This window comes from Lynx rufus, unplaced genomic scaffold, assembly GCF_022079265.1.
Source record: "Lynx rufus isolate CCGP_SWC_20201006 ecotype Redwood Valley unplaced genomic scaffold, mLynRuf1.p SCAF_6, whole genome shotgun sequence".
Taxonomy (NCBI): Eukaryota; Metazoa; Chordata; class Mammalia; order Carnivora; family Felidae; genus Lynx; species Lynx rufus.
The window spans coordinates 74,409,140-74,419,324 of NW_025814878.1; the positions used below are offsets into that span (position 1 = coordinate 74,409,140).

Genomic DNA, 10,185 nt, shown 5'->3' on the forward strand with positions numbered 1-10,185 from the left:
GGACTGCGAGATCGTGACCTGGCTGAAGTCGGACGCTTAACCGACTGCGCCACCCAGGCGCCCCAATGTTTATTTATTTTTGAGAGACAGAGTGGGAGTGGGAGAGAGGCAGAGAGAGAGAGCACAGAATCCGAAGCAGGCTCCAGGCTCAGAGCTGACAGCACAGAGCCCAACATAGGGCTTGAAATCTCGAACCGCGAGATCATGACTTCAGCCAAAGTTGGACGCGTAACTGACTAAACCACCCAGGAGCCCCATTAACTTCTTAACAATACTGAGTCTTCCATGAACATGACACCTCTCTCTATTTACTTAGGTCTACTCTAATTTTATTTATTAGTGTCTTGTAGTTTTCAGCATAGAGAATCTGTGTATATTTTGTTCGATTTATACCTAGTGTTTTATTTTTTGGTAAAGGTCAGTTTTCTGTAATTTCGATTTTCTATTGTTCATTACTAGTATATAGAAATACAATTGATTTTTCTATATTAACTTTGCATCCTATGACATTGTTAAACTTACTTGTTCATTCTAAAATATCTTTTGTAGATTCCTTGAAGTTTTGCACAAAACAATTGTTATCTTTGTATAGAGAGAGTTTTATTATTGCCTTTCCAATCTGTATGTCTTTTATGTTTCTTGCTTTATTACACTGTTTAAAACTTACAGGATGATACTACGAGTAAATATGGTGAGAAAAAACATCCTTGCATTGTTCCTGATCTTAGGGAGGAAGCGTCCAGTCTCATGTCATTAAGTATAATTTTGCTGTAGGGTTTTTTGTAGATGCTCTTTACCAGGTTGAAGTTCCCCCTTTACTCCCAGTTTTATGAGAATTTTTTTTATGAATCATTTGTTAATACAGTTAATTACATTGATTGATTTTCTGATGTTGAAACAGCTTTGTGTCATAATGAGTCATCCTTTTTATATAATGCTGGATCTTATTTGCTAATACTTTGTTGAAGATTTTTTACATCTTGGTTATGAGAGATATCATTCTGTAGTCTTATGTTCTTATAATGTCTTTGTCTGGTTTGGTATCAGGATAACACTGGCCTTGTAAAATGTGCTGGGAACTGTATCTTCTATTTTCTGGAAGCAAATTGTAGAATTGGTATAATTTCCTCTTTAATATTTGGTAGAATTTTCCAGTGAAACAATTTGGACCTGGAATTTTCTTTGTTGGAAACTTTGCAAGACAAATCCAACTGTTCAAAAGATATGGTGCCATTCCAGCTACTTATTCTTCTTCAATAAGTTTGTGTAGCTTGTGTCTTTTGAGCCATTGGTCTGCTTCATTGAAGTTATAGAATTTATGGGAATAAAGTTGTTGACATAACTTTTATTATTTTGTTAATGTCTCCAGGGTCTGCAGAGATATATCCTTCTCTTTATACTGGCAATCTTTATATTAGAGGCTTATCAATTTTATTCATTTTTTCTAAAAACCTAGCTTTTCACTGCATTGATTTTTTTTCTTTGTTTTATCTCTTTTCAATATCACAGATTTCTGCTCTTTATTATCCCTTCCTTATATATGCTTTGCATTTGTTCTTTTTAGTTTCTTCAGGAGAAATTATAGAGCATTGATTTGAAATTTCTCTTCTAATATAAGATTCAATGCTATAAATTTCTCTGTATGTGTTACTTTTGTTGCAGTCAAAAAGTTTGACATGGTATCTTTGCATTCAGTTCAAAATATTATCTAACTTCCTTTGAGATTTCTTTTTTGATCCATGTGTTATTGAGAAGTGTTTTTTTCTTAATTTCCAAATATTTGGAGATTATCTGTGTCTTCTTATTAGTGATTTCTAGTTTAATTCCATTATGGTCAGAGTACATATTTAGTATGATTTCAATTATTTTCAATTTGTTATTTTTATGTATTTACTTATTTTTGGCCAAAGATATGGTCTATCTTGGTGAAGGTTTCACATGCACTTGAGAAGAAAGTGTATCATATTGTTGACTATAAAAATATTTCACAGGGTATAGAATTCTGGTTTGATAGTTGCATTTTTTTGGCATTTTTCAATGAAAAATCTATAGTTCATTTGGATTATTCAAATAGTCCAAATGAACTATAAATGTTTCTCTATGAATGTGTAATTTTTTTCTGGCTCCTTTCAAGATTATTTTTCTTCATCTTTGGTTTTTAGCAATTTGATTATGATGTGTTAGGTGCAGTTTTCTGTGGTTTTATTTGGTTTGGAGTTCACTGAACTTCTTAAATATATAAATTTATGTCTTTCACCAGATTTGGGAAGTTTCCAGTCAATTTTTTTTCACATATATTTTCTGTACCCATCTCTTTTTCCTTTCCTTCTGTCACTCCATTGGCAATAAATTAGACCATTTGATATTGTCTCACACATTTTGTGAGGATTTGTTAAGTGTTTTAAAATCTTTTGTTTTTTCTCTCAGTTCTGTCCTTTAATAATTTTTTTTACTTCAGATATTGTATTTTTCAGTTTTAAAATTTTCATCTTTTTTATTGTTTCTTTCTCTGCTGATAATTTACATTTTTCTATTTATTTCAAAAATGCTCACCTTTACTTCACAGTACACAGTGGCTATAGTAGCTGTTTTTAACTCTCTAATAATTCCCACCTTTTTATCTTTTTGGGGTTAGTGTCTGTTGATTATTATTTCCCTTAAGAATTATTCTGGTTTTCTTGGCTTTTTACATGTTGAATAATTTTCTAGGACATCTGTGTATCCTGGACATTTTGAATATTATGAGACTCTATCTAGGTCATGTTAAAATCCTTTGGATAGTGTTGATTTTGTTTGTTTGTTTTAGCAGGTAAACAACCCAGATAGGACCTGATGGCAAGTTTTGTCTCAGTCTGTGGATAGTAGGCCCAATATTTGTTTTTTAAAGCCTATGTGCATGAACACTGAAGAGTCAGTCTGAGACTAGGGCAGCAATTATAGATCATAGTTTAGCTCTCAAATATTCTGCTAAGCTTCTCTGAGTCTGGTCTACATGTGCACAGCTTGTGGAGGCAGCCTGTGACTTGTACACACAGAGAATTAAGGGGTCTCCTTCTCTCAGGGCCCAACTCTTGGTGTATTTCAGATATATATCTTAGCATGCTTTAGCTATTCATTGGACAACTCCTTTCTCCTATTATTTTTATCTGACTTGCATTTTTAATTTTTTCAACAAAAATTAGTAGATGCTGTCTATTGAATAACTATTTCAGAATTATCTTAATGCATTTGTATGGTAAATTTTCTTTCTTGTAACTCAGGCCTTATGAATTCATGTCTTTTTTGCATAGTATATCCTTTAATAATTCCCTGGTGAGGGCTTATGGGCTGTACACGTTCTTAGTTTGGGTCTGAAAATATCTTGACTTTTTATCTCAATGTTAATAATTTACCTAGGCTTAATAAAATTCTAGGTTGATACTTATTGCCTCTTTAGCACTTTAAGGATATTAGTATATTATTCTCTGTCACTCATTGCTGCCAGTGGCAAAAAAGCTGTCAACTAGTTGCCATTCCTTGTTAATAATAGCTACCATTTTTTGCTGTGTGCCAGTGGGCTAAATACAAATATGAACTCACTTGTACTTCACAACAAATTTACGAAGAAAATATTGTTAATATTTTGTGGTATATATAAGGAAACCAGAGCACCTAGAGTTGACGTATCACTGTCCGTGTCCACAGCCAATTAGTGATACAGCTGGAAGTGTGTATTTTTATCTTTATCATGCTCAGTACTCTGAGTGTGCTCTTGGGTCAGTAAATCATGTCTTTCAACTCTGGAAAATGCTTGACTCAAACCTCTTCAAATACTGATTTTCCACTATTCTCTAATCCTTATCAAACCCCTGTGTTGGCAAAGGCACTAGTGTATGGTTGTATGGGTAACACACAGCACAAATCTAGCACCATTCACACCAGAGGCTTTGAGCTGTTTATTTTCAACTTACTTTCAGTCAATTCACCTAGAGAGATTTTTGTCAATTTTCAGTCAAAGAATTGATGTTTAAATACAGACATTTCTACCATATGTTTGTAAATTAGCTATTACTATCTGGTGCTCTAGGAAAGAAGATTGTTTCTGAACTAGTTGCCAAGTACTTAAGGTTTACCTCAGCTTTTAAATGATAATCATAATCATAATGTTAATGATAATACTTTTATGTGTCATGCTCCACTGTCTTAAAAATGATTTATATAACATTATTTAACCTAATTCTTACCACAGTTCCATAAGATGGTTTGGGAGTATAGTATCATTACCACATGGTAATGGACCCACGACTGGACCCATGACTAAAGTGTGTAGCAGAGGCACCACAGATAGACTTTCACATCTTGGCTCCTCCTCCCATTTCTCAAGTCACTTTTCTTATCTGCTCCAGGCACTATAATTTTTCAACATTCCTAAATACCTCAAGCCATTTCAGAGCTGACATTTCTCTTCTCTCTGGTTTCTACCTCCTCTGCCCATCTGTGGAGCCCTGGGGGAGACTACCCATGAGGCTACCAGAGAGAACCTCATCTATGACTTCTTTACCAAATCTGTCCTCTTCTGTGCCTGCTTCTTTCCCACTAAACTGTGGGCTCCTGAAAGGGTGGTGGGGGCTGGGGGTGTTGTTCTTATTTGTCTGTGAATTCACACTTCTTACCACAGGGCTTGGGCTGTACACAGTGAATGCCTAACATTTTGTGAATGAATGAATAAATCGAAACACAAAAAGGACTTTCAGGTATAATATTTCTATGAAGATTTATAGTTTGAAAACACTTTTATATGTCAATGCTTAACTTTTTACTTTCAAGCACTCTGAAAAATACCAAATGCTGCATTAACATGTATCAAATGAATAATGAACAAATTATTTAATGAGTGAGTTAGTGTATCATAATAATAAAATAATATAATACCCCCATATGTGTTTAATAATAACCACTCTCACTTTTAAATTTAATGCAGTCAGTTTCATGTGCAATTAACTCTTAACCTTTACTGACATTTAAATCTATAAACATTTGTGCAATGTAAAATGTTTTAAAATTTGTCAGGGAACCCAAATGAAAAGTATGAGCAAATATAAACTTGCCATGTTAGATATTGATTTCATCATTCCTGACCTGGGAAAATAAAATCAATATTTAATATAGCAGCTGATGACAAATGTGGGGGGGGTTAAATGAGCTTCCTGTGTGCATTCGTTCAGATGATAAGTGAAACAAAAGGGATCCACTGTGAATTACGTGTGTGGCGAAGTTGATTAAACCTGCCTGTGCAGTCGCAGTGTGACTGAAATATCACTGGATCTGTGATGAGTTGCTCCTGCGGATGCTGTGTGCCTTGCGGGAGAAACAGGCAGGCAGATCTTCCTCAGTTCAGTGATTTTACTGCATATATACAATTTCAGCCAAGTGCTACAGAAAATAGTTAGAATAAGGGTAGCACCAGAAAGACAGCCAAGCCGTAAATGATAGAATGGCTGTTCCAGAGAGCCCTGATGCAAGGAACAAGGCAGCCTGATAAGCGTTAAGAAAGGAGCAATGGGCGTCAGGCATTTTATTACACTGTCAAAGCCAGACTAAGAAGATCACGTCTCTGCTGGTTTCGTAAGCATGCAAGGAAGGAAAACTACAAGCAAATATTCAAGAAGAGGAAAATGTAAAGGCACTCGTTCCACACTTGACCCACGTACATCATGCTAGATTAGAAGAGGAATCTAAGAGTAGTCGGGGGAGGCACTACTGCAGAGATAGAAAATTCCATCGTGTAGCTGTTTGTGCTGGTCTACTTCCCTTCTCCATTCAGCAGTTATTAATAAGGATCTTGCTGAGATATGTAAAGAATGCAAAGGGAATAGGTCACATCTGTGCTCAGGTAACCTTGTTCAGTTAAAAAATGCCCTTTGCCATGATTATGTTGACTGTAGTTGGAGATTATGATGAAGAGCGTCTGGTTCTTGCATGAACACATTTCCCAACAGAATCAGAGAATTTTATATGACACTGGATTTCATTATTATTATGTTGTCATAAAAATATTTACTTTGGGAGTCATTTAGCATATTTTGGGCCATAGGAATGTTGTTTAAGAAATGATTTCTTCAAATGCCTGAGCATGAGTAGCTATTTCAGCAGAAGGTAAGAGTTAGGGGTGTTTTATTTATTTATACTGTGTGTTCAAATTCAGCAATTATTTCCTAAGGTAATCTGGTATTCTCCCAGGCTATTTTAGAAATCTTTTTTAGACATGTCCTTTAAAACTGAATTATACTTCTTCAGCAGGCAGATAAGTGACCAGGTGTCACTTATTTATAAAGCTTTTTCAGCTTTGATTCTATCATAAGCATGAAAAGAAACATGGGTCCAGAAGATCATAGGCTAAAATATCTACCAAAAGGAAATGGGGGGGGCAGTTGCCTCTTGTGGGGCTCTGTATTTGTCAAAGGTTTTCAGAGCAACTAGCTGCAAGCAGGTTAATATAATCACTTCACAAGTTGAACATGAGAACTGGGGGAGTTGTGGGGAGCATTAGCAAATGTAAGTATGATGCATTTTGGATAGCTTATGCTGTTTTAAATAATTCTCTGAAATGTTATTCTAAGCTTAATAATGACAAGCAGCCTCTGTCTTGACAATATTTGCTCAATTATTCGGCATTTGGAACAAATGCTTCATTTTACATTACATTTCACTTGTTTAATTCAATTCAATAAACATTTTAAAGCTTCTACTTAATACTCTTTTCAACTGAGAAAAGTGTATCCCAAGGGCCATGTGCTAGAAGGTCTAACTGGATAAAGCATAAACTGTGAGATGGTTTCTGGAGTCTAAATTTTATGCGGGAGTCAATTTAAACATTTTTATATTAAAATTACCAATACTACATGATAGATTTGAATGTAACATTTACATGAATTTTTAAGAGAAATCACAGCTTCAAAGAAATTCCATCTTAAAGCAGTCTGAAGACATATACTCTTCTGCTATAAGTGGTACCTAGGGGGAAAAATGTGAAAACATTCTAGGCAGGACAAGTTATTAGGCACGTAGCAGTGGGATGTACACAGAGTCTAACCCTAGTCCTTTTACTCGGGGCTTATTGTTAGGAAGCAGAAAATGTGTTCACAATGAACACAAACAGAAGATGTAGAAAGACATGAAGGAAAGATCAATTCTAACTAGTAAAAGTGCCGTGTGAGTGTTAATTCTTGGAAAGGGCCTAGAAATCCAAGTAGAATTCCAACAGGTGAGATGTGTGTGAGAACTTTTCAGGTGAAGGGATCAGCCTGTGCAAAGGCACAGAGGCATGAACTGGCATGGTGCATTTAAGAACAAGAAACCATGTCATGTGGCTGGAACATAGTTACAGGGAAGAAGGAAGAAGATGTATCAGAAGTTGTGCTTATGTATGGTTTTTTCCATGTTATTTTAGATAAACCAATGTCCAGCCTTTAAAGGAATCTTCCTGTGAAGAATTAACCTTATGAAAGTGAAAATAATTTCCCCATTTATCTGCAAAAAAGATTGGATTTTAAATTCTTTTAGATTGGGGCATAACTATATATGATCACCTTTTATAATAGATTGGGTGAGCATTTTTCCCCTCATTTACTCACAGAAGGATTTTGCTGATTTTCACATACGTGTCTACCACTGGCTGGAAACAACTGGTAAAGATTGCCTCCATACTCCAAAAATAAGATAGAAAACCTTCTCTGAAAAAAGGCACTAAGACCAGTTTTATCCAAACAGTCTTGCTTCTCTGAGCCTCAGGGGAAGGCCAAGGTCTGTCTCAGATGTTGGGATGATCTGAGAGAGAAGCTTCTGCCCTGGGTGAGGCCTGCTGTATTCCTTTTACTAACACATCGCAGCAAAGTTCCTGAACTTGAGTCACCAGAAAACCAGTCATCGTGATGCCACCAATTATAGATAAGAATTCCCAGTATTCTCACAAACTTGGAATAAAGCAAATAAATCTCATTGACTTAATACCAGCATTTCTTCCCCAGCAGTTGAAGGATTTCCATAGAGGTCTCTCCTTATTTCCACTTCCCCACACTCAGAAATGAATCCTTCCTTTCCTATGAATGCTATCTAGGAATTCTAAATTGTGAAAAATCTGGAATCATGACCACATTTAAAACTCTTCATTGGAGTGAAAACAGCTGTGGAGATGGGAAATTATGTCAGTGTCAAGAAGAATATTAACACTGACCCACATTAAGGTCATATGATGACAGATAGAAAAATAAATCGGGGCCTTGTCAGAAGAATTTTGTGGTGTGTGAGACAGGTCAAGAGGGATGAGGTAGGAAGACTGAGCAGGCCAAAGGGCAATGCATAATGTGGAGATTCCTTGTTATGGTCACCACAGCTAAGGTCTGTGCACCAGCTTGCCAGGGTCAGGAACTGAATTTTGCCAGTGCTCCCAGAGTTCTCAGGATTGAGTGATACAAAAGATAAAAAGGCACAATGTGCCTTATGTATTAGGCACAATGTCAATTCATTAATCGTGGGCTTAATAGTCAGGTCACATATTTCTGCTACCCAGAGCACCCCTTCTCACACCAGGATCCCAGGAATGCATTAGAAGCCTGCACAGCAAGCTTGGAATTAGAACAAAGGAAGGGGCAGTCATAAAGGTAAATCATGAGAGTCTCACTGAAGTCCCACAAAAATGCCCTTTGCTGCAAAAGAAGCGGCAGCATAGGGGGCACCTGGGTGGCTCAGTAGGTTGAGCATCCAACTTCTGCCTAGGTCATGATCTTTCAGTTCCTGAGTTCACATGGGGCTCACTGCTGTCAGTGCAGAGCCTGCTTTGGATTCTCTGTCCCCCTCTCTCTGCCCCTCCCCCAATTGCATTCTCTCAAAAATAAGTAAACATTAAAAAAAAAAAAAAGCAGCAGCATAGTGTTGAGTGTGTGGATTTGGGGGTCAATCAGATCTGGGTTTCAGCTCAGCCTGGTCAACCTCTGGTGGTCTCTCTTACAGCTTCAGTTTCTTTATCTGTAAAATGTTATGTAGATAAGAGCAAAAGCTAACTTTTTTTTTTCTTCAATGGATTTATAGAGACAAATTTCACATCCAACTCCAGGGCAGAGGGGATGGGGCTTACAAACCTGGAAGAGAGCCCAAGAATTTAGGGTGACAACAACATGGGTGAAGGTGGGCTACATTAAAATCCTATTTATTTATACAGATTTATTCATAAAGAGCTATGGGGGACCCTTCTCCACCCTCCATGTCCTAGGAGGAGACAAGAGAAAGCCATCTCTCCCCATTGTTGGCCCCATGGGAGTTGCCCGTGGAGAAGTCCTGGGGGAGGTAGGGGTGAGCATCTCCTGTGAGGGCATCACCTGCTCCCTAGGCAGTTACTGGCCTAGAGGCATTGGGTAGTTTCTAGAAAGCTGTGTTGAGGGAACTTGAGGGGAGGGTTTTGGTCTGGGCAAGCTTCCTGGGTGGACCAGGCCTGGTACGCCCACTGAGTACAGTCCAGGATCCAACTGGCTTCATGGCATCTGGGGAGACCCAGAGCAGGGGTGCCTGGGGCTCCTCACAGCACAGCTCCCACCCAGGTCTGAGGAGATGGAAAAGAGGAGTTGGGGGTTAAAGAGAGAACCTGGCATCTTCTGGCATCTTGGAAAAGCTGACCCCCAAGGACACCCAGCCCCAATTGTGCTGTGCCCAAGAAGGCAGCTCAGATACCAGGACTGGGCACCAGGGCCCAGAGAGGAAACTCCCAGAGGCCATTCTGGAGGGTGATTCCCAAAGGAGGCCACTCCCCAGGATGCTTGGGGAAGGGTAGGCCATGGGGAATGGTCTCCTGGGGGAAGTACCACCAGGCTCTGAGGCAGGTGGGAAGAGGCTGGGCCTCTGGGCCTCCAGACTGAGGCTGGGAGTCATCTTAGTTCCACCTGCCTGGCCTGCTCCCCAGTCAGCATGGCAGTCAGGGCTGGGCCAAGTAGGCATTATACGAAGATCTTGGCCGGGGTGTCAGTGTCCACACTGTCAATGAAGGCCTTGTTGGGGTGGCTGGTGACAGACTGGATAGCCTCCTCATGCTTCTTGTGATAGGCCATGATCTCCTGCTCGCATGTTTTGTTGTCCAGGCTCCACAGCGATTGGTTATGACTTCCCAGCATCAGAAATATGCCATTAGGGGCGCCTGGGTGGCTCAGTCGGTTAAGC

General features: G+C 38.5%; 1 pseudogene; it reads right to left on the reverse strand.

The window, feature by feature from the left end:
- LOC124529136 (parafibromin-like) overlaps positions 1–9,966 on the reverse strand; it is a 115,022-nt pseudogene extending 105,056 nt beyond the window's left edge.
- Positions 9,967–10,185: the final 219 nt, after the last annotated feature.